Raw genomic sequence first — 21,255 nt, 5'->3', positions numbered from 1 at the left:
TTAATATACAAAGTTTTATCATATATAATACCACATGTACCTCTAGAACAATGTTATTTCCTTTGTAATTCTGATTGATTACTTTCCCATTTGATTATTATTCCATTTATCTCAATAAAAGTCTTTAAGGCTGTATTTTTGTTCTCAGTGTAAGTATCCTTGTCATATATCCCCAGTGTCCTTGCAAAACTCTGTGTAGCCTGATTCTGAGACAAGAATATTATCTTCTGATCAGATTAATCTGTGAGTCTATAACCCATATTATATAAACAATAATATTAATCCCCTAAAACCAGGCAACAGAGAGTTAAAAGGAAACTTGTGGAATTCCCGTCATTGGAGGTTTTTAAGAACCAGTTAGACAAACATCTGTCAGGGATAATCTAGGTATACTTGGTCCTGCCTCAGCACAGAGCACTGGATTAGATGATCTCTTGAGATCCCTTCCAGTCCTACATTTCTATGATCTTACTTTAACTGTTAATCCTTCTGCCCTGACCTTCCTGCTCTCCCCCAATCCCCCTTTTCTGTTTAAAATACTCCACCATGTGCCATGTCTGAATTTGGGCCATAAGGCAAATATTTTCAAGGATATCCACTGCATGGGGTGCCTCCTTTTCGGATTTCTGTGGCCTGGATTTTTAGATATTCTGAGCACTTGCAGCTCGTTGTTGATGTCAACAGGCATTTGGACGGCTCTGTACCTTGGAAAACGGGAGGGAGGGGGATAAATTGTCCCAGAGGCATTCAAAACTGGCTGCCACTTTGGGAAGTTTGTCTCTAAGCTGTTTGGGGGAGGGACTGTGTCAGTTTCTGTGTAACATCTAGCACACTTTTGTGTGTTCACTGTTCAAACGTGGATTCTTGGCACCACTTGCAACAGCTTTGTGCTAACAAAGCAGGGCAAAGAAGTCATAATGTTGTCCTAAGGGACAGTCAAGGATTCTCCCAGTAGAGGGGGATCTTTGGGTGGCAATCAGCCAGCACAGCCAGTTTCTATCCTATCCACTTAGCAAAACACCCTCGCTGGTGCTCAGATGTTCTGAAGATGGGCACTAGTATAAAACCTTAACATAAATAATTGCTGGCACATTCTGGTTTTGTAACAGGTTGTTTCCAAGAGGTTGCTGTAAATAAGGACTGGAAATATGGCATACTTTTTTAACAGTGAAGGTAATTAAGTACTGGAACAACTTACCATGGGTAGTGGTAGACTCTCCATCACTGACCATTTTAAAATCACGACTGGATGTTTTTCTAAAAGATACACTCTAGGAATTAATATGGGGAAGTGTATGACCTGTGTTATACAGGAGGTTAGACTAAATAATCACAGTGATCCTATCTGGCCCTGAAATCTATAAGTCTTATACAGGTTTGATACGTGGAAAGTGTTTTAATTTAATGAATTCCACACACACGCACACACACCTACCCCTCAGGTCAATTATTACATCTTTCCTTTTAATGCACCGGGAGTTTGTTTTTTTGTTTATTAAAGCTTACTCTTTTTTATTTCCTTTAAGGAATGCCTGTATTTCTGCATATGCTTGATCTCGAAGAACTAAAAATGTGTTTTAATACATTTAATTCAGCAGCTTCTATTCTGTCCTTGTTTCGTCTAGTTCTAGGCAGGGGGAGAGAGGAAGGAAGTCAGTTAAGGAAAGACTCAACTCCAGGAGATCAAAGAAGAGGATCAGTCAAGACTTCATGCTTTCCACATCTTATATTTTATTGCAAGCCACTGGGGGCTGAAGCAAAACCTTTAGTTTCAGAGCTCAGCCTTAAAAAGTTCCAGAATACTCAAAAATGGATGGGAGCCAAGAAAGGAGTCTATAAGCTGGAGATTCACAGGAATAATAGGAGAATTAGGAAATGCAACATATTACCCACAGCTGCACTTGCTAGCATGGGAAAGGGAAGATAATAAAATGATGTGTGGGGATAATTAGCTAACACTGTGTTGTAATCTTCAATAGAAAAATAGATCCTTTACAAAGAACTCCCACCTGATATCCTGCAGTATTTATCACTACATGTTGTATTTTGATGTTCCTTTATATGTTCAGATACTTTATGTACACTTAAGATGCAACTGGTATTTAAATGTGTGAAAGAATCATCCATTTTTCTTCAGCACTGTAAGAAGCTCTGAGGACAAAAGCAATTTAATCAGATATATGGGATGATGAGAAGAGGCAGCAAGGGAGTGCCTCTTCATTGCTGCATGAAGAAATAATTAATACCCACAGAATGTCTATTAAATGAAACAGAATTTTTGATTGCTAAACAGTGCAGCCATATATACCAATTTCTGTACCATGCTGGTATTATTACTGTACATTGTTAAGAAAGATGACACAAGCTGAAATTCACTGACAGCGAGTAGGGGAGCGAGAGCTGCAAACACCTTTTTGCTCTGTTAGATCCCACACCAAACTGCTGCAAGTCAATACTTCACTCACATCAATGCTTTCTGATTTCTTTTTTTTGTTGTTTTTAATTTCTGAACTTGTTATGTCAACAAGGCAATTTATATAGCACTGGGGAGTGGATCCTGTTTCAGACCTGAAAAATAAAGAGCAATTGTTAAGAGGTTATTATTAGTCAGGTGCAAAGTTCTTAGAAATTTAGTTTTTCTGCTGGAATGAAATACACATGTTATCACAGAAGACCAAATAGTTAAATAACCGACACATACACAAATGCACTGTAGTAAATACCATAGAGAGGGCAGTGACAGGAGGAAAGAGGGACAAGTAAAGTGACAGATTAGATATATACAGTAACAGAGGCTTTATGGAAACAAAGGTTTTCAAAAACTGGATATTCAATTACTTCAGGGTCAGCCTTAGGGAAAATGGTGCCCTGGGACAACTTGTATTTTGGTGCCCCAAGCCCCTGTCCCCCCCCCCCCATATCTATCTTCCCATCACCGCCTGCCTGGGCTTCCCACCCACCCTCCTGCTCCCTCTCCAGGCTTCCCACCCATTCCCTGGGCTCCCTACACATCCTCCCAACCCCCGATGCCTCCCTGGGCTCTCCACCCACCCCCCCCACTGGTTCCCAGTGCCTCCCCAGGCTTCCCACCCACCTCTCCACCCCCTCTACCTCCCCAGTTTCCCCACCCATTCCCCCTGGCCCCTGCTGCCCTCTGGGCTCTCCAGCCCCCATCGCCCCTGGACTCCACTACCTCCCCGGGCTCCCTGTAGGGGAAAAACTTTGGTGCTTAATATCTTAGGTGCGTCATTTTGAAATGCCCAAACAACAACTGGGAATCCATCGTGGCTGCCCTTCTTCCCCCTCCTCAGGTACAGTTTCCCACCCTTTCTGCCGAAAAGTGGGAAACCAAGCAAACCATGTGACCTATGATCTGCCCCGTAACAGCAGGGCATAAGGGCATGCACAGCTGAGGGAAGGGGCTGCCCTTCTGAGTGGCAGAGTCTGGAGGTGCTGCTGCTGCAACTGTTGGGAAGCACAGCAGACACCTCAGCCCTCTAGATTGCCTCAGAGCACTTAAATTTTGTTGCAGGAGGGTAATTCTCACTTACATGCAGAGGTTATCACCAGCTGCCACTCTTCCACTGAGGATCAACACACCCCCACGACGTCACAGGGGGAGTACAAGCCGAGTCATTGCTGGGGAAGAGCTGTCATTGCCTGATCCCGAGGTCCCTCCTTACCTGTGGGTTCCTCCTACCTGGACAGAGTCCGGAGCTGTCCTGTCATCATGAGGGGCCTCAGAGCTGCAAGATATGGTAGTGGTCCGTTGATCCTCCATTCTCTTACCGGGTCCCGTCCTAGGGGAGGGAACTTACCCTCAATCACAGTCAGCACACTGCCTGTTCTTTATTTACCTTATATCAGTTGTTGTGGGGGTCCTTACCTTATCTGTGTTCTTATTCATTTGGTTTACCATGTTTAGAATTGTTGATAGTTTAATAAATACCTTGGTTGTTTACACCCACACATCCTAGTTGATTTTTTTTTTTTAAAGGGCTAATAACAAACTCCGATGATAGATGCAGGTATTGGGACATTCCCCTAGATTGGTTTCAACATCTCCACCCATCCTACATCACTCACAGGCCCCACTGCCTCCCCAATTGCATTGCCTCAAGCTCCCTTCTGCAGCCTCACACCCCAGGCCCACCCTACTCCTTGCTTCTTAACCACAGCGCCCCCTAACAACAGTGCCCTGGGCGGTTGCCCTTGTCACCCATCTGTAAGGCTGGTCCTGGAGGTCTGTGATACTTTACAGAGTTTTCTGTTTCTCTCCCTTTCCTGGGAGCTCTGTGTGAGCTATGTGCATAATGTTTTTAAATCATTCTGGTTATGATGGTGAACCTTATCAAAGATGTATTACTGTCCAAAACAACAGAAATCCACAACTGAAGGGGAATGGGCTGTCAGTGTTGTGGAATAATGCAACCTCCTATTCATTTATAGTAAAAGATACTGCAATGGGAATCAAAAGATACATGGCATGAACTATGTAATACAAAACCAAAGACAGTTCTAACACTGCAAGCGAAGGCACTAGTTTATCCTGACAGTTTAATAGCTGACATAACAATGAAAGCCACCTGTAAGCAAGACAAGGGGTATAGGGAAGCAGGTATCTGATGATTACCATGTAATGACAGCTCACACAGCAGGGACTGATTCCAAATGCAGATCCTATTGTACTGAAAGACACAACAGTCTCAGCTCAGGCTGATAAGGAGACATTGCAGAAAGTGGAAACCACATGCTGAGGTGATGATCTCCAAAGGAATAGAATTGCTTAAACACAGTTATGGGTTAAGGATAGGAAGTGTTGCAAAACATCAGCAAGATCTTGAGTTTCTGTGTATTACACATTTAAATTTCTGGGGATCTACTATCTAAAGAGGCAGCTGCATGGGGAAAAGGGTCATTACACAAAGTAAAACTATTTCCCCATGTTTATCCTCCCCATCCCCGCTGTTCCTGAGACATTCTTGTCAACTGCTGGAAATGGCCCACCTTGATTATCACTACAAAAGGTTCTCACACACACACACACACACACACACACCCCTGTCTCCTGCTGGTAATAGCTCACCTTAAGTGATCACTCTCGTTACAGTGTGTATGGTAACACCCATTGTTTCATGTTCTCTATGTATAAAAATCTCCCCACTGTATTTTCCACTGAATGTATCTGATGAAGTGAGCTGTAACTCACAAAAGCTTATGCTCAAATAAATTTGTTAGTCTCTAAGGTGCCACAAGTACTCCTTTTCTTTTAACACTAAAAATAGTTTTCTGTTTTTCAGCCCATGACCACATAAGGAACAAATATAGAGCTACCATCAATTTTGAGCTATGATTCACATTCACTCTCATTTTTGAAAGACTGCATATATCAAGAACCATCTGAGTACATTTATGTATGAAAAGTAGCTTGTTTGTACTAAAGGTAGAAAAGTTGGCACTCTTAAAGTGACTTAGAAAACCCGAGAAGCCTGCAGTTGAAATGTACTCTCTCATGGAATTAATTTTTCTCCTTTATTTTATACTGCTTTGTTATTTTAAGGTTGCTTCTGAAGCCTAGGGATTTTTTTCTTTGCTTGTTTTCAGAAATATTTGTTCTTAAACTACCACCACCAAATGACGTGAAAATGAAAACAGGTATGAGTGGTTATATTTTGGGCCAGCAGCTTCAACAAATCTCTTTAATCATATGCTAAAAAGACTAATTAGATGATACCACAATAAGTCTTATATACATAAAAGACTGGTTATCCATATTGAATCACTTTGGAAGAAGAAATTAAGGGCTTGACTACACATACAGTGCTGCAACTGCAATTAATGAAGATGCTACTTACACCGACGGGAGAGCTTCTCCTGCCGATGCAAGTACTCCATCTCCTCGAGAGGTGGTAGCTAAGTTGACAGGAGAAGCCCTCCAGTTGACATAGTGCTGTCTACGCCAGCAGTTAGGGCAGTAGAACTGCATCACTCAGGGGTGTGGATTTTCCACACCCCTGAGCAACATAGTTAAAACAACAAGAAAAGGAGTACTTGTGGCACCTTAGAGACTAACCAATTTATTTGAGCACGAGCTTTCGTGAGCTACAGCTCACTTCATCGGATGCATACTGTGGAAACTGCAGAAGACATTATATACACACAGAGACCATGAAACAATACCTCCTCCCACCCCACTGTCCTGCTGGTAATAGCTTATCTAAAGTGATCATCAAGTTGGGCCATTTCCAGCATGGTCATGGTCTCTGTGTGTATATAATGTCTTCTGCAGTTTCCACAGTATGCATCCGATGAAGTGAGCTGTAGCTCACGAAAGCTCATGCTCAAATAAATTGGTTAGTCTCTAAGGTGCCACAAGTACTCCTTTTCTTTTTGCGAATACGGACTAACACGGCTGTTACTCTGAAACCTGTCATAGTTAAAACAACGTAAGTCTGTAGTGTAGACCAAGCCTAAGTACACCCTTTGGAAGGAGATGAATTCCACACCTAAAGCAGACTGAGTGCTTTATGAAAATGAATATATTCTCCCCAGCTGAAATTCAACATCCAATTTATGAGATGAAATACCTATTTGTATCAGTTTTCTTCTATAAGAAGATATGAAAACCATAGCAATATTATATAGTTTTATTATTACTACTGAAATATTACATTATTTACTATATAAAGAGAATTTAGGGACATATTGTTAAAGGTATTAATGTGCCTGAAGTTGCAGAGAGGCAGTTAGTGTAATTTTCAAAACATACCTGGACCCCTGACTGCCATTGAAGTCAATGGCATCCACTGATTTTTAAAATCCCACCATACTTTCATCTGCATCTTTAGGCACCTGAGTACCTTTAAACAATCTGGCCTTAAGACAACTTGGAAAAATGTGTTATATATCCAAATGAAGCCCAATGTCATTGCATTCAGTTTTTTATCTTATAGTTTATCTACTTTTCTTTGGGTATGTCTACACTACGAAATTAGGTCGAATTTATAGAAGTCGGTTTTTTAGAAATCGGTTTTATATATTCGAGTGTGTGTGTCCCCACAGAAAATGCTCTAAGTGCATTAACTCGGTGGAGTGCTTCCACAGTACCGAGGCAAGTGTCAACTTCCAGAGTGTTGCACTGTGGGTAGCTATCTCACAGTTCCCGCAGTCTTTGCTGCCCATTGGAATTCTGGGTTGAGATCCCAATGCCTGATGGGGCTAAAACATTGTCGCGGGTGGTTCTGGGTACATATCGTCAGGCCCCCGTTCCCTCCCTCCCTCCGTGAAAGCAAGGGCAGACAATCGTTTCGCGCCTTTTTTCCTGAGTTACCTGTGCAGACGCCATACCACGGCAAGCATGGAGCCCGCTCAGCTCACTGTCACCGTATGTCTCCTGGGTGCTGGCAGACGCGGTACTGCATTGCTACACAGCAGCAGCAACCCATTGCCTTGTGGCAGCAGACGGTGCAATAGGACTGGTAGCCATCGTCGTCATGTCTGAGGTGCTCCTGGTCGCCTCTGTGAGGTCGATCAGGAGCGCCTGGGCAGACATGGGTGCAGGGACTAAATTTGGAGTGACTTGATCTTTAGTCCTGCAGTCAGTCCTATTGAACCATCTTATGGTGAGCAGGCAGGTGATACGGATTGCTAGCAGTCCTATTGCATCATCTTCTGCCGGGCAGGCAAGAGATGAGGATGGCTAGCAGTCCTATTGTACCATCTTCTGCCGAGCAGCCATGAGATGTGGATGGCATGCAGTCCTTTTACATCTTTGGCTGGCAGCAGACGGTGCAGAAGATAGATGGAGTGTATCAAAACAAGAAATAGACCAGATTTGTTTTGTACTCATTTGCAAACCCCCCTCCGCCCCTCGTCTAGGGGACTTATTCCTCTAGGTCACACTGCAGTCACCTCACAGAGAAGGTGCAGCGAGGTAAATCTAGCCTTGTATCAATCAGAGGCCAGACTAACCTCCTTGTTCCAATAAGAACAATAACTTAGGTGCACCATTTCTTATTGGAACCCTCCGTGAAGTCCTGCCTGAAATACTCCATAAACCCCCTTTGTTGATTTTAACTCCCTGTAAGCCAACCCTGTAAGCCATGTCGTCAGTCGCCCCTCTCTGTGTCAGAGCAATGGCAAACAATCGTGCATCTGAGTTGAGAGTGCTGTCCAGAGCAGTCACAATGGAGCACTCTGGGATAGCTCCCGGAGGCCAATACTGTCGAATTGTGTCCACAGTACCCCAAATTCGACCCGGCAAGGCCAATTTAAGCGCTAATCCACTTGTCAGCAGTGGAGTAAGGAAACCGATTTTAAGAGCCCTTTAAGTCGAAATAAAGGGCTTCATCGTGTGAACGGGTGCAGGTTTACATCGATTTAACACTGCTAAATTCGACCTAAAGTCCTAGTGTAGACCAGGGCTTTGTATGTGCTTGCATGGTTGAAAAGAAATGCTGACCAAGTAACAGACAAAAGAATACGCTCAGTCTTTTTCCTCTGAAGTTATGAAAATAGATTCCAAGAATATAGGGCCATAAAGATGATTATTAAGGATGATACTGAAAGTGCCCATAAAATGAATGAATTGATAGAAAGATTACAAATGAGTAAGAGGCATATGTCTTTACACATTAGTACAAATCAGACTAGGCCTACACAAAAGAACAAGATTTTTTTTTTCCATCTCATTCATCTCTGTTTTAGCTCTCAATTCCTTAAAGGAAAAGGAAATTATATTATAGCACTCTACATTTTAGTAGAGGATTCTGGATTAAAATTTTTTCTTAATATCCACTTTTAATGTTAGCTAGAAGAAGCAGAAAGAACAGAGGCACTACAGTTGTCCATTTAATTTCCAATAGGGCTCATTTTCCCACCATGCAAAGAAATTACCAGAACCATTTGCTTCTTCATAAAGAATAATTTTATGCAATTAATTTAATCTGTTTCTGTTTGCAAATTGTTTGAGAACAACTATTTTCTTTAATGTGTTACTCAAATTATTCAGGGATTAATTTCAGATAATAATTCACACCCTGAACTTCATTAGTGAGTAGTTTATTGCCAGTAGCTGATGTTAAAAAAAAAATTAGCTGTTTTGATTGAAGATATGTCACATGGTGTTTTTCCGCCTTGATTGCATTAATGTAAATCTGACAGTAAATTTACCCCTGTGCAGATGAAAAAAAATCAGCATTTACTTTCAACTAATATTTTGCAATATTCAGTTAATTCTCCATTTTGGTAAACATTCCTGCAAGTAAACTCATTTGCTAGCTTTGCAGAAAGTGGACACCAAAGTGCACCTGTGTAAACTGAGTGCAGGCCGGCTGTAAGGCAGTACCAAATCAGAATTCTTGCTGCTGTTGCCGGCACCCAGTGCCGAGAGGCTGAACAACAGCTTGAGTGGTTCGTTACCCGGTGTGCTACACCCAATAATCACAACGGGGTGGAGAAGCAGAAAAGTTTATTTGAAGCTTCAAATAGGTACAGGGAGATTTGAATCTCAAATCCTGTACACAGAGCAGGAAGTCACACAGGCTTTTATACATCCTTTTTCCCAGCATACTTATCCAATAGCAAGCTGCCCCAAGTATCCATATAGCTAGCCAATCCAGTTCCCAGCTAGTTCCCCGGTTCTCTATATCATTTGTTAAACTATACATAAAGCTGCTTTATTCAGCATTGTTCTTCCATATCTGCCCTGTTTGGCCTTGCTTAGTTTCAGGCAGTCTGACTCTGCAGCATATTGTTGCAGATCCTCAGCATAACTGCTGTGTGTGCCTCCAGGCAGGGGGGCCAAGGACACTTGGGCCTAGTGCGAGGGGGCTTCATCGACACTCGTGGTCTTCCATCCCCTCGAGTTACCTAGTGGCCATGCCCCAGTGTCCCCAACACTGCCAATGGTGATAGCGTTTTTATACCCCTCCCACACACCTTTTATGACCTCCTTCTTGCACAAGAATAAATTACCACATACAGAGCAAACTTAACGGAGAAGCATGCTCCTAGTGTCTACTTTTGCAATCCACGAAAGAATTATCTAAAGCTGAGCACAGTTATGTTATTAGGACCTCAAGGGCAATGAAGGTAGCTCTGCAGTAATAGTAACTCCCTAATAGCAACATATTCTATGAAATCACTTTTAGTTTACAGCAACTCCTTCTGCACGTAGACAAAAGAGGCAGGAGTAAAAGTACTTCTACCCACCCCGTTGCTGATCCAAAGGGATAAAGGAAGAAGGGTCATGCTGTGTCTTGATGGCATGATCTGGCCCCTGAAGATACGTGGAATATTTAGAAGGACACGCCATTATGGACCTACAAATAGATTCTGGAATTTATTAACAGAAATACAGTGAGGTAGCTTCTATTATATTTGGACATTTTGCTCATCAGTAAGTCATGGCTGGATTAATACATATCGAAACAAACCTGACTTTTCAGATGGAACAAAGGTCTTAGTATCGATCTGTAGGCTTCACAAATTATAAAACCACAAAAAATTAGGCTAAGTGAAGATTGAGATCATACAGAGGTTGTTTATGTAGCTAATGAAAGAATCACACCACACATACACTGTGGTATGAACATTCAGTTATTTTCCTACCTGTCAACTGGCCACATTTCACACAATTTAGAGATAAAGTCTTGCAAGCTTTAGTGATCGTACTAAACACAGTGGTTGCTTTATCTTCTCAAAAAAAGAAGTTAAAAGAGAAAAACAAAGGAAGGAGATTAATATGATCTTGCTTAAAGATTACCACCATCTAGCAGTCTGTAACAGAGCAGAGGTTTAGATTTCAAGGCTAACAACAGACAATGAGAGTGTGGCCAAATTCTTAGCAAAAGAGCAGTAAGGTTCTTTGTTTATTTCAAAATTAGGCAAGGGCTTGAACCAAAAGATCAAATTCTAGCATTCCTGAATTACTGGAAAGTAGAGAAAAGATGTCATCCTGGCTTCAGATCCTGATTTTGCAGCTCAGCCACATCTCTATTTATTAAAGAGGAGCTGCAAAAACAGTGTTTTGATCCCTTATTCCTCCTTTTTGATAGTGACCATCTTGCTGCCATCCCTATTTTGCTGGAAGATACTGGCAAGATCTCTGGAGAACCTAAATACTGATGTCATACCAAGCTGAAACCTGAGTTACAGCTTCTCCTCCCCACAAGAGAGGCTGTCCCCCTCATGGGGGAGGAAGGGAGAACCACAGTCCAGGTTACAAGACTCTCATTTGCCACCTCTCACTTTGCTAGAGGGCTGGAGTAGTGAAGCAAGTATCTGACCTTTCTAATGTAAAAAACAGAATTTCCTTTGATGAAGGAAGGGTCTGAAATTTGAGACAGGAGAGCACCTCACTTGTTTGCCTGTCAATTATGCATGCAGGTAGAGTCTTCTGGCAACTACACATCATGTATCCTTCAAAGTGATCTCTTAAATTAATAGCATCAAGGCCTTAATTAGTAACAACCCCTTTCTGCCTCCCCCAGAGGATTATAACAATTCAATTAGTCTCAGGTAGATCAGTGAGATATGTTCATCCTAACCCAGCACTTTTATGCAGGCAAAACTTCCAGAGAGGTTAGATGAGTTTGATGAGTGCAGGATTGGGCCCACTTGATTGAAGTCATAAATCTATCGTCTTCTTCCCCTGGGCAGGCTACCATCACACAATGCCTTGTCTCTTGGGTCTTGTCTATACAAGAAAAGAGCACCTATTTAACTAAATAGATTTAAAAATAAAATTAATTCATCTGGTCCAAACTCCTACTGTAGATACCCTTGAACCAGTTTAATGCTTGCCTATATTGATTTTCATAGAATCATAGAATATCAGGGTTGGAAGGGACCCCAGAAGGTCATCTAGTCCAACCCCCTGCTCAAAGCAGGACCAATTCCCAGTTAAATCATCCCAGCCAGGGCTTTGTCAAGCCTGACCTTAAAAACCTCTAAGGAAGGAGATTCTACCACCTCCCTAGGTAACGCATTCCAGTGTTTCACCACCCTCTTAGTGAAAAAGTTTTTCGTAATATCCAACCTAAACCTCCCCCACTGCAACTTGAGACCATTACTCCTCGTTCTGTCATCTGCTACCATTGAGAACAGTCTAGAGCCATCCTCTTTGGAACCCCCTTTTAGGTAGTTGAAAGCAGCTATCAAATCCCCCCTCATTCTTCTCTTCTGCAGGCTAAACAATCCCAGCTCCCTCAGCCTCTCCTCATAAGTCATGTGTTCCAGACCCCTAATCATTTTTGTTGCCCTTCGCTGGACTCTCTCCAATTTATCCACATCCTTCTTGAAGTGTGGGGCCCAAAACTGGACACAGTACTCCAGATGAGGCCTCACCAATGTCGAATAGAGGGGAACGATCACGTCCCTCGATCTGCTCGCTATGCCCCTACTTATACATCCCAAAATGCCATTGGCCTTCTTGGTAACAAGGGCACACTGCTGACTCATATCCAGCTTCTCGTCCACTGTCACCCCTAGGTCCTTTTCCGCAGAACTGCTGCCTAGCCATTCGGCCCCTAGTCTGTAGCTGTGCATTGGGTTCTTCCATCCTAAGTGCAGGACCCTGCACTTATCCTTATTGAACCTCATCAGATTTCTTTTGGCCCAATCCTCCAATTTGTCTAGGTCCCTCTGTATCCTATCCCTCCCCTCCAGCATATCTACCACTCCTCCCAGTTTAGTATCATCCGCAAATTTGCTGAGAGTGCAATCCGCACCATCCTCCAGATCATTTATGAAGATATTGAACAAAAACATTTTGTTTAAGTCAGTAACTTACTGATACAAGCAAAACTGATTGGTTCTATATTAAGAGTCTGCACATATAACTAGATTGACTTTTAAATTTATTTGATTAAAACAGGTGCACATTTCTACTACAAAAAGAAAGGTCTCTAAGGTGCTACGAGTACTCCTTTTCTTTTTGCAGATACAGACTAACATGGCTGCTACTCTGAAACCTGTCATTTCTAGTACAGACAGGGCGAAGGACTGGCTGATTCCTCCAGACGTTTAACAGGTTCCCTCTCAACAGCTGCACTATTTCACATACCATGACTAATTACTTTCAAGGACTGTCCTCCTTATTGTGCAAGCTGCACTGCAGACACTTTTCAGTCCCTCTCAAGTGTACCCTTCTGGGGACAATGTTTCACTATGGTCATCCCTCTCTGCTGAGAACTACACCAGTGCTTAATTTGTAATGAAAGAGGTGCCCAGGCTCAAGACAATTTTAAAAATCATAACTGATGCAGCAAGCCCAGAGGTGCTGGGGCTATGAACTACCAAGCCAATAGGTGCTGGGGCTCAGCCCTGGCAAGAATTAAGCTCTGAACTACATAGTCCTTCCATTCAGACTGGAACTCTGAGCTGCAGTCCCCCTGATTCCCAATCACGCTAAGCTGACTGACCCAACTGTGTAAGCCCTTTGAGAGCCTGTGACTAGCAACTGATTATGGTGATTCAAAAACATCTTCAAAACAAAGCATTATTTATTCACCCAATGGTACATACCATGCAGATACAAGGGATACAACACAAAAGGCCTATATGCATATTTCTCCTTACTTAAACCTTAATCTTTCCTTGCAAACTGTAGTAAGTTGCATTCAGTTCAGATACATCCAGCTCTGGCTTGGAGGAAGTAGACTGACAAGAAGCAGCATGCTCTCCATGTGTCTCTCTGTCAGTACCACCTAACAGTCCCTGGGCTCACCCTAAAAACTCACTCAGCGTCCCTTCTTTTCAGAGGACCAGTGTCCCTTAGTGGTTTAATATCCCTTTTGTAGCACCTCTATACACTCAGTTGCCTCCTTTAGCGCTAATCTGTTTACAAGTTTCAATGGGCAGGCCTGGGTTCATCTGGATCCCGCTTCCAGCTCAGCATGACATAACTTTCCTATTCTCCTCACAGATAAATTTACTTGGTGGTGCCTCCCCCCATTTGCTCCTTCCTGGCAAGGTCACCAGGGCAGCTTGGAAGGAAAATTCTAACCACAGGGTAACCCCAGATAGTTGGAGACTCTGAAGGAATCACATAACATAAACACACACAATATAATCAACACAGGTACTGTATTAAACAGGAATTAAATATGACATCAGAGTAAATCAATACTCTCAGGGTCATTAGTGCCCGCCCCATGCTGGCAATACCCATGAATTTCCCCACATATGATCTGATAGAGCAGGAGTAAAATTTACAGTTCTGTTGGTATGCTTACTTCGCAGGGGCTCTTGATGACCTATGACAATGATATCTTCTGTAGCAGCAATAGGCTGGCAGTACAGCTCAAAAGACTGACGTGGGATAAGATGGTAAGTTCCTCCACAGGTTTAATAGACAGTAGGTAACTAAAGCCCTTACCCCATGGCTTGAGGGCAAAGTTCAGGGAATCGGAGGTCTTCAAACAATTTCCCTATCTGACCAAAATATGGTGCACTCCCAACTCCACGAATGATCCTCAGGTTCAGAGCTGAACCAGGACTCCTCAGCAACTGTGGAGGGGCTGACATTCACAGTTGGCAGGTATCCTCTTCATGCAGGAAACAGGCTGCTTCTAAATCTGAGATTTCCCCTCATCATAAAGGGATGCAAGGACCTGGCAACATTTTATTCTATTTTGCATGCGTGTAAAGATTTATGCATGGTGCACAGCAGTGAAGACTCAAGCCCAGTTATTTTAGTTGGAATTAGAACTACAAATAGGGTGATAAAATACATTTCTCACCAGGTCCCATATAGAAGCCAGGATTATCTTACATCTGTGGTTGCATAGACTGAAGAGAGCCAAGTCAGGTACTAGTGAATCAGCAGAGCATGAAAGTGTGAGGACTCAATGCTGAGCTGTGCCAAGTTCATATTCAGACCAGAGAGGAGAACAGTAAAGAAATATGGGTCTAAGACACCTGTCCACTCTCCTGGGCCATCTAGGGGCCAGAATTATCTCCAGCATAATTTAGAACAACTTTAGGGACCACTGTGCGAACCAAGGAGTAGCAGTTTGCTTCTCCTCTTATAGTGAGGCAGAGCAGAACCTGGTGATATTAAACCAGCTGTCTACCATCTCTTCTGTGCTATGGAGACATTGACCCCCACACGGGCTTTGCCACTGATTCCAGATTTAATTACCCATTTGTCACATTTTCAAACAAACACCTTCACTGTGACATTGCAGTCATTCCTATGCTGCCCTTTCTCTCTTGATACCCTTCATGCACATAAACATCTGCAAAGCCACATCATTGTCCTCCTTCAAATACCTCCCAAAACTCTTCCGCTGTGAGGCCTCCAAAAAGCTTGACAATGTTTAGACAGCTGGTATGCTGAGACCACTTCCCATCATGCTAACTAGCATTTTCTCATTGGTAACTTGAGCTCCCACAGTCTGTGTCTTATATCCACCTATTTAATCTTTTCTCATACATAGATTATAAACCCTTTGGAGCAAGAATGTATTTTTGTTATGAGTTTGTATAGCACTAAGCAGAGCAGAGATCTGGTATGGCTAGTGCAATACAAATAAATAAAAATACACCAGCTCTGTACTATCCAAGGATTTCCCTATGTAAATAGGTTTCAGAGTAACAGCCGTGTTAGTCTGTCTTTGCAAAAAGAAAAGGAGTACTTGTGGCACCTTAGAGACTAACCAATTTATTTGAGCATGAGCTTTCGTGAGCTACAGCTCACTTCATCAGATGCATACCGTGGAAACTGCAGTAGACATTATATACACACAGAGACCATGAAACAATACCCCCTCCCACCCCACTGTCCTGCTGGTAATAGCTTATCTAAAGTGATCATCAAGTTGGGCCATTTCCAGCACAAATCCAGGTTTTCTCACCCTCTGCCCCCCCCCCCCCCCCCCACACACACACATACACACAAACTCACTCTCCTGCTGGTAATAGCCCATCCAAAGTGACCACTCTCTTCACAATGTGTATGATAATCAAGGTGGGCCATTTCCTGCACAAATCCAGGTTCTCTCACCCCCTCACCCCCCTCCAAAAACCACACACACAAACTCACTCTCCTGCTGGCAATAGCTCATCCAAACTGACCACTCTCCAAGTTTAAATCCAAGTTTAACCAGAACGTCGGGGGGAGGGTAGGAAAAAGCAAGGGGAAATAGGCTACCTTGCATAATGACTTAGCCACTCCCAGTCTCTATTTAAGCCTAAATTAATAGTATCCAATTTGCAAATGAATTCCAAATCAGCAGTTTCTCGCTGGAGTCTGGATTTGAAGTTTTTTTGTTGTAAGATAGTGACCTTCATGTCGGTGATTGCGTGACCAGAGAGATTGAAGTGTTCTCCAACTGGTTTATGAATGTTATAATTCTTGACATCTGATTTGTGTCCATTTATTCTTTTACGTAGAGACTGTCCAGTTTGACCAATGTAGATGGCAGAGGGGCATTGCTGGCACATGATGGCATATATCACATTGGTGGATGTGCAGGTGAACGAGCCTCTGATAGTGTGGCTGATGTTATTAGGCCCTGTGATGGTGTCCCCTGAATAGATATGTGGGCACAGTTGGCAACGGGCTTTGTTGCAAGGATAGGTTCCTGGGCTAGTGGTTCTGTTGTGTGGTATGTGGTTGTTGGTGAGTATTTGCTTCAGGTTGCGGGGCTGTCTGTAGGCAAGGACTGGCCTGTCTCCCAAGATTTCTGAGAGTGTTGGGTCATCCTTCAGGATAGACTGTAGATCCTTAATAATGCTTTGGAGGGGTTTTAGTTGGGGGCTGAAGGTGACGGCTAGTGGCGTTCTGTTATTTTCTTTGTTAGGCCTGTCCTGTAGTAGGTAACTTCTGGGAACTCTTCTGGCTCTATCAATCTGTTTCTTCACTTCTGCAGGTGGGTATTGTAGTTGTAAGAAAGCTTGATAGAGATCTTGTAGGTGTTTGTCTCTGTCTGAGGGGTTGGAGCAAATGCGGTTGTATCCTATGTAAATAGGAATACTCAGCTGCTCCTTTAGTACCAGAGTTAGGCCCGAGGAATGAACCTTTACAGTCTAAGAACAGCAGCAGTTGTTCACACAGCTTTTTGCAGGACAACTGTATGCCAAGTAAGAAGTCACTAAGTAACAGTTCTTATATATCCACAGTAACATCACTCTGTGACCTTGACACACAATATATTAAACTACAGGATACTGGTAAGTTCATATTTGCCTGCATGTTTCATCAAGGTTCCTCCCCAGGAGACAGGCTCAGAGCTTCCATTTTGAATTAATTATTGTATGGTAAGGCAATTAACTATATTTGTAGTTGCATTTCTGATCACCGCCCTTCCCAAACAGCCCCCCAAATAAAGCTGAAGTTGACCACATGACATATATACTGGAAGGTCACAAAGACACTGAAACTCACTGTAAGATTTCACACAGCAAAATATATTTGGTAAATCACAAAACAGTGAACTTAATCTAAACCTTACTAGTCATAGATAGCCTGCCACAAAGCTGTTCAGATCCCTGAATTCATCACAATGAGTACACTGATATGTTGCCATTGCCAAACTGGCCATCTCACTACAACTCAGACACTAATATTGTATATTTATCTAACCTAGCTGCTGATTTCCAGTGCTCTGATAAAGCTCAGGAAGAGTTTTCTAATATGATGCAAGAGAAACCTTTCAACAAAGAAATATACACAAGCAGCCTTGTTTCTTAAACTTTATCAATTTGCCTTGCCCTCAAATAATCCCAGTCTCTCCCTACCTCAGCCTCCTCGGAGATGGCTTCCCTCAGCACCCCTTAAAGCACTGAGCCTTATTCTCCTGCATCAGTTTTACACTCATGTCACTCTGTGGACTTCAGTGGAGTTGCTACTGATTTACACCAGCATAAATGAGATGACAAGCAGGCACAGGCCCTCTAACCAGTGACTCGGGTGTTTTTGGCTTGATGTCCCGTGCTGGAAGTCTTCCCCGGGCAACATCCCATGAGCAGTTTCTTTTCAGAGCAGGCCTTTGGAATCTAACCACAATCTCCCCTGCTTTTGAGATCCTCAAAATGTTTTTAAAAGAAAGAGAGAGAGCTTTATCTTCAGTATGTTCATAGACATTATAACAGTGTTTCATTCCTTGCAGATGTAAACTGATCCCTTGGGTACAAGGTGTGCCAATTTAGTTTTCCTTCATACAGTTGCCCAGGGTTGGTAGTGAAATTTATGGCTGCAGTTCTCTCCATTTTTGGAGAGGGCTTCTAAAACAGTTAGCACCAATGAGAGATGCTGCTTCCTGGGTCCCACCATGAGCTCCCTAACCCAGCAGCCAATGAGCTGCTTGCAACTAAGCCAGCTCCTCTGCATTGGCTTCTGACCAGAAAGAGCTCTCAATAGTATAAGCGGTAGCACGGCCTGGTAGTATAAGCCTGTCTTTAGGAATAAGGGATTCCTGTATTCTAATCCCAACTCTGACATTGACCATGACCAAAATACTGAAATCACCACCTCAAATTTCCTCATAAAACATGGTTAGCAGCTATCAGTTTAACTGCGGTGTTGTGATGGGTTGGGTCACAGAAACCCCCTTTGGGACTGCCACCTTATGTGCCTAGACTACCCTGAGCCTGTTTTCCCTGCCAGCTTGGGACTTCAGTCCCTGCCTGGTTTGAGCCAGACACTCTTGCCTGCTACAAATGCAGATCCAAGTCTGAACCATGTTCCCCACAAGCTGCAGTTTAAACAGTTTAAGAAGTGCTCCTGTCTCCAGCACTCAGATACCCAACTCCCAATGGGGTCCAAACCCCAAATAAATCCGTTTTACCCCGTATAAAGCTTAAACAGGGTAAACTCATAAATTGTTCGCCCTCTATAACACTGATAGAGAGATATGCACAGTTGTTTCTCCCCCCTCCCCCCCAGGTATTAATACGTACTTTGGGTTGATTAATAAGTAAAAAGTGATTTTATTAAATACAGAAAGTAGGATTTAAGTGGTTCCAAGTAATAACAGATAGAACAAAGTGAATTACTGAGCAAGGTGAAATAAAACACGCAAGTCTAAGCCTAATACAGTAAGAAAACTAAATAGAGAGAAATCTCACCCTCAGAGATGTTTCAGTAAGCTTCTATCACAGACTGGACGCCTTCCTAGTCTGGGCCCAATCCTTTCCCCAGGACAGTCCTTGTTCGAGCTCAGGTGGTAGCTAGGGGATTTTTCATGACTGCAGCCTCCTTTGTTCTGTTCCACCCCCTTATATATCTTTTGCACAAGACAGGAATCCTTTGTACCTCTCTGGGTTCCCACCCCTCCTTCTAAGTGGAAAAGCACCAGGTTAAAGATGGATTCCAGTTCAGGTGACATGATCATATGTCACTGTAAGACTTCATTACCCACGTATACAGGAAGACTTACATGTAAACAGAGCCATCTACAGTCAATTGTCCTGGTTAATGGGAGCCATCAAGCACCACCATTAATGGTCCATACTTTGCATAATTACAATAGGACCTCAGAGTTATATTTCATATTTCTAGTTTCAGATACAAGAATGATACATTCATACAAATAGGATGAATACGTGCAGAAGAACATAACTTTTGCACAGATATGTTACATGGCATATCTAACATAAAACGTATTCCAGTTATGTCATTTACTTTCATAAGCATATTTCTATAAAGCATTATGGGGTGCAACATCACTGACTAAATATGGTAGATGATGGATCAAAATCTGCCCTGACATACACTCCCAGCAACTCGAAAGACTTCAACAGGTCTGCAAAAGGTGTAAATCAGGGCAGAACTTAGTTTCACATTTGTAAAGCATATATAAGGGCTAAGTATTATAATTAGAAAAGAAAATATCCAGACCTGACCTTGAAGAGAGAAGGTGAAAGATGATTAAGAAAGGGAACAGATGTAAGGGGAGGTGGTGTTTTTCAAAGAGAGAGCATAAAAATAAGAACTTGGTGTTCAAATGAGAAAATGAAATTTGGGAAAGACAGACAGAAATTGTTTTATAGAGGTCTACTCTGAATCACCAAGGTCAGCTCTGTCTAAACTCCTCGTGCCCATTCCTAAAAATACTTTTAAAGTTTGCTGTTTTAACTAACCTAATATAGGTCAGCCCATGCTAAATGCATCCAACGAAGACACCCCTTAAAACTCATATAGGACTGTGATCTGACCTGACCTGAAACACTAGCCTCCTAAACACTAGTTAGTTTCGACTTAGTACAAATTCAGCCCATAACAATTATTCTCTTCTTTGCTTACTACCTGACCTGCGCCATGAGAATCTCTATTTTTACTGTTTATTCTGAGCAGTTCTTTAAATACAGCTTACTTGTTAAGATACCTCTATTAGCAACTGCTTTAATAGCTTAATTGTGTTGAACTCTCAGATATACCAGGTTAATATTTGATGCTAATGCTTGATAAGGAAGAAATTTATCATTTGCAAATAGTCGCTATGAGGTTAATATAGAAATTGGAGGTGTCCTCCCAATATTAATGATGAGGTTAACATTTTCCATACCTCTTGTTACCCACTTACTGAATGTGGACTAATAATTGTGACATGCCATAGATATCGTGTCCTACTTTCTACTCTATGTAGTAATTCGTTTCTTCCCCTAGTGACAACATTATCTTAGAAAATTACTGATCTATACAGTACATTGCACATAAGTCAAAAAGATTTTCAGATTAGGTTGCAGGCTCCAGAGGATCCTGCTAGCATCTGCTGATTGCACACAATATACACAAATAAATGAAATATACATTGCAGCTATTGATATAGTGCACAGGGTTTTTATAGCTTATTAATTGTTTATAGAGTACTCCAAATGTGCACAGTGCTTAACATGTGAAGTGACTTGATCCCTGCCTTCTTAGAGGATATAATCTAATTTAGACAGGATAACTTCTCCAGAACAAAGAAGGTGTGGATATGCTGTTTGCGAAGAGATAAACAATGGAAAGCTTCAAAAAGACAGGTTTAACATCTATGCTTAAGATGTGGACATTGATGGCCAGCAGTGAGTGTAGCTATATCAGTGCAGACACCCAAGTGTAGAAAAAGGAAAGTCACGATTTACACCATTTGAGCTTACTCACCACTGTAACTTGGTGTTTGCATGGGTGCTGCAACTCCAATTGCTGGCCACCAACAGCTGAACTGGGGCTAGACCTAAATATAAACAAGGCCTAAATTACATAGGATACAATCTTACGAGCCAGAAAACAATGACTTCAACGAAACAAAAAGGCATCTTTGT

The 21,255-nt window shown here is 42.4% G+C and overlaps 1 long non-coding RNA gene across 1 annotated transcript in view; it reads right to left on the bottom strand.

Moving 5' to 3' along the window:
• Positions 1-1,613: 1,613 nt before the first annotated feature.
• The window catches only part of LOC142070917 (uncharacterized), a 38,010-nt gene continuing 18,368 nt past the window's right edge, over positions 1,614-21,255 (bottom strand). The window contains exons 3-4 of the long non-coding RNA XR_012666837.1: positions 3,684-3,800; positions 1,614-2,568 (exon numbers count right to left, since the gene is read on the bottom strand). This is a non-coding gene — a long non-coding RNA (uncharacterized LOC142070917). The remainder of the gene's footprint in view (positions 2,569-3,683; positions 3,801-21,255) is intronic.

Source organism: Caretta caretta, chromosome 1, assembly GCF_965140235.1.
Source record: "Caretta caretta isolate rCarCar2 chromosome 1, rCarCar1.hap1, whole genome shotgun sequence".
Classification (NCBI taxonomy): domain Eukaryota; kingdom Metazoa; phylum Chordata; order Testudines; family Cheloniidae; genus Caretta; species Caretta caretta.
The sequence above is the reverse complement of the archived record's forward strand: the minus strand, read 5'-3'. Positions and strand labels throughout refer to the sequence as shown.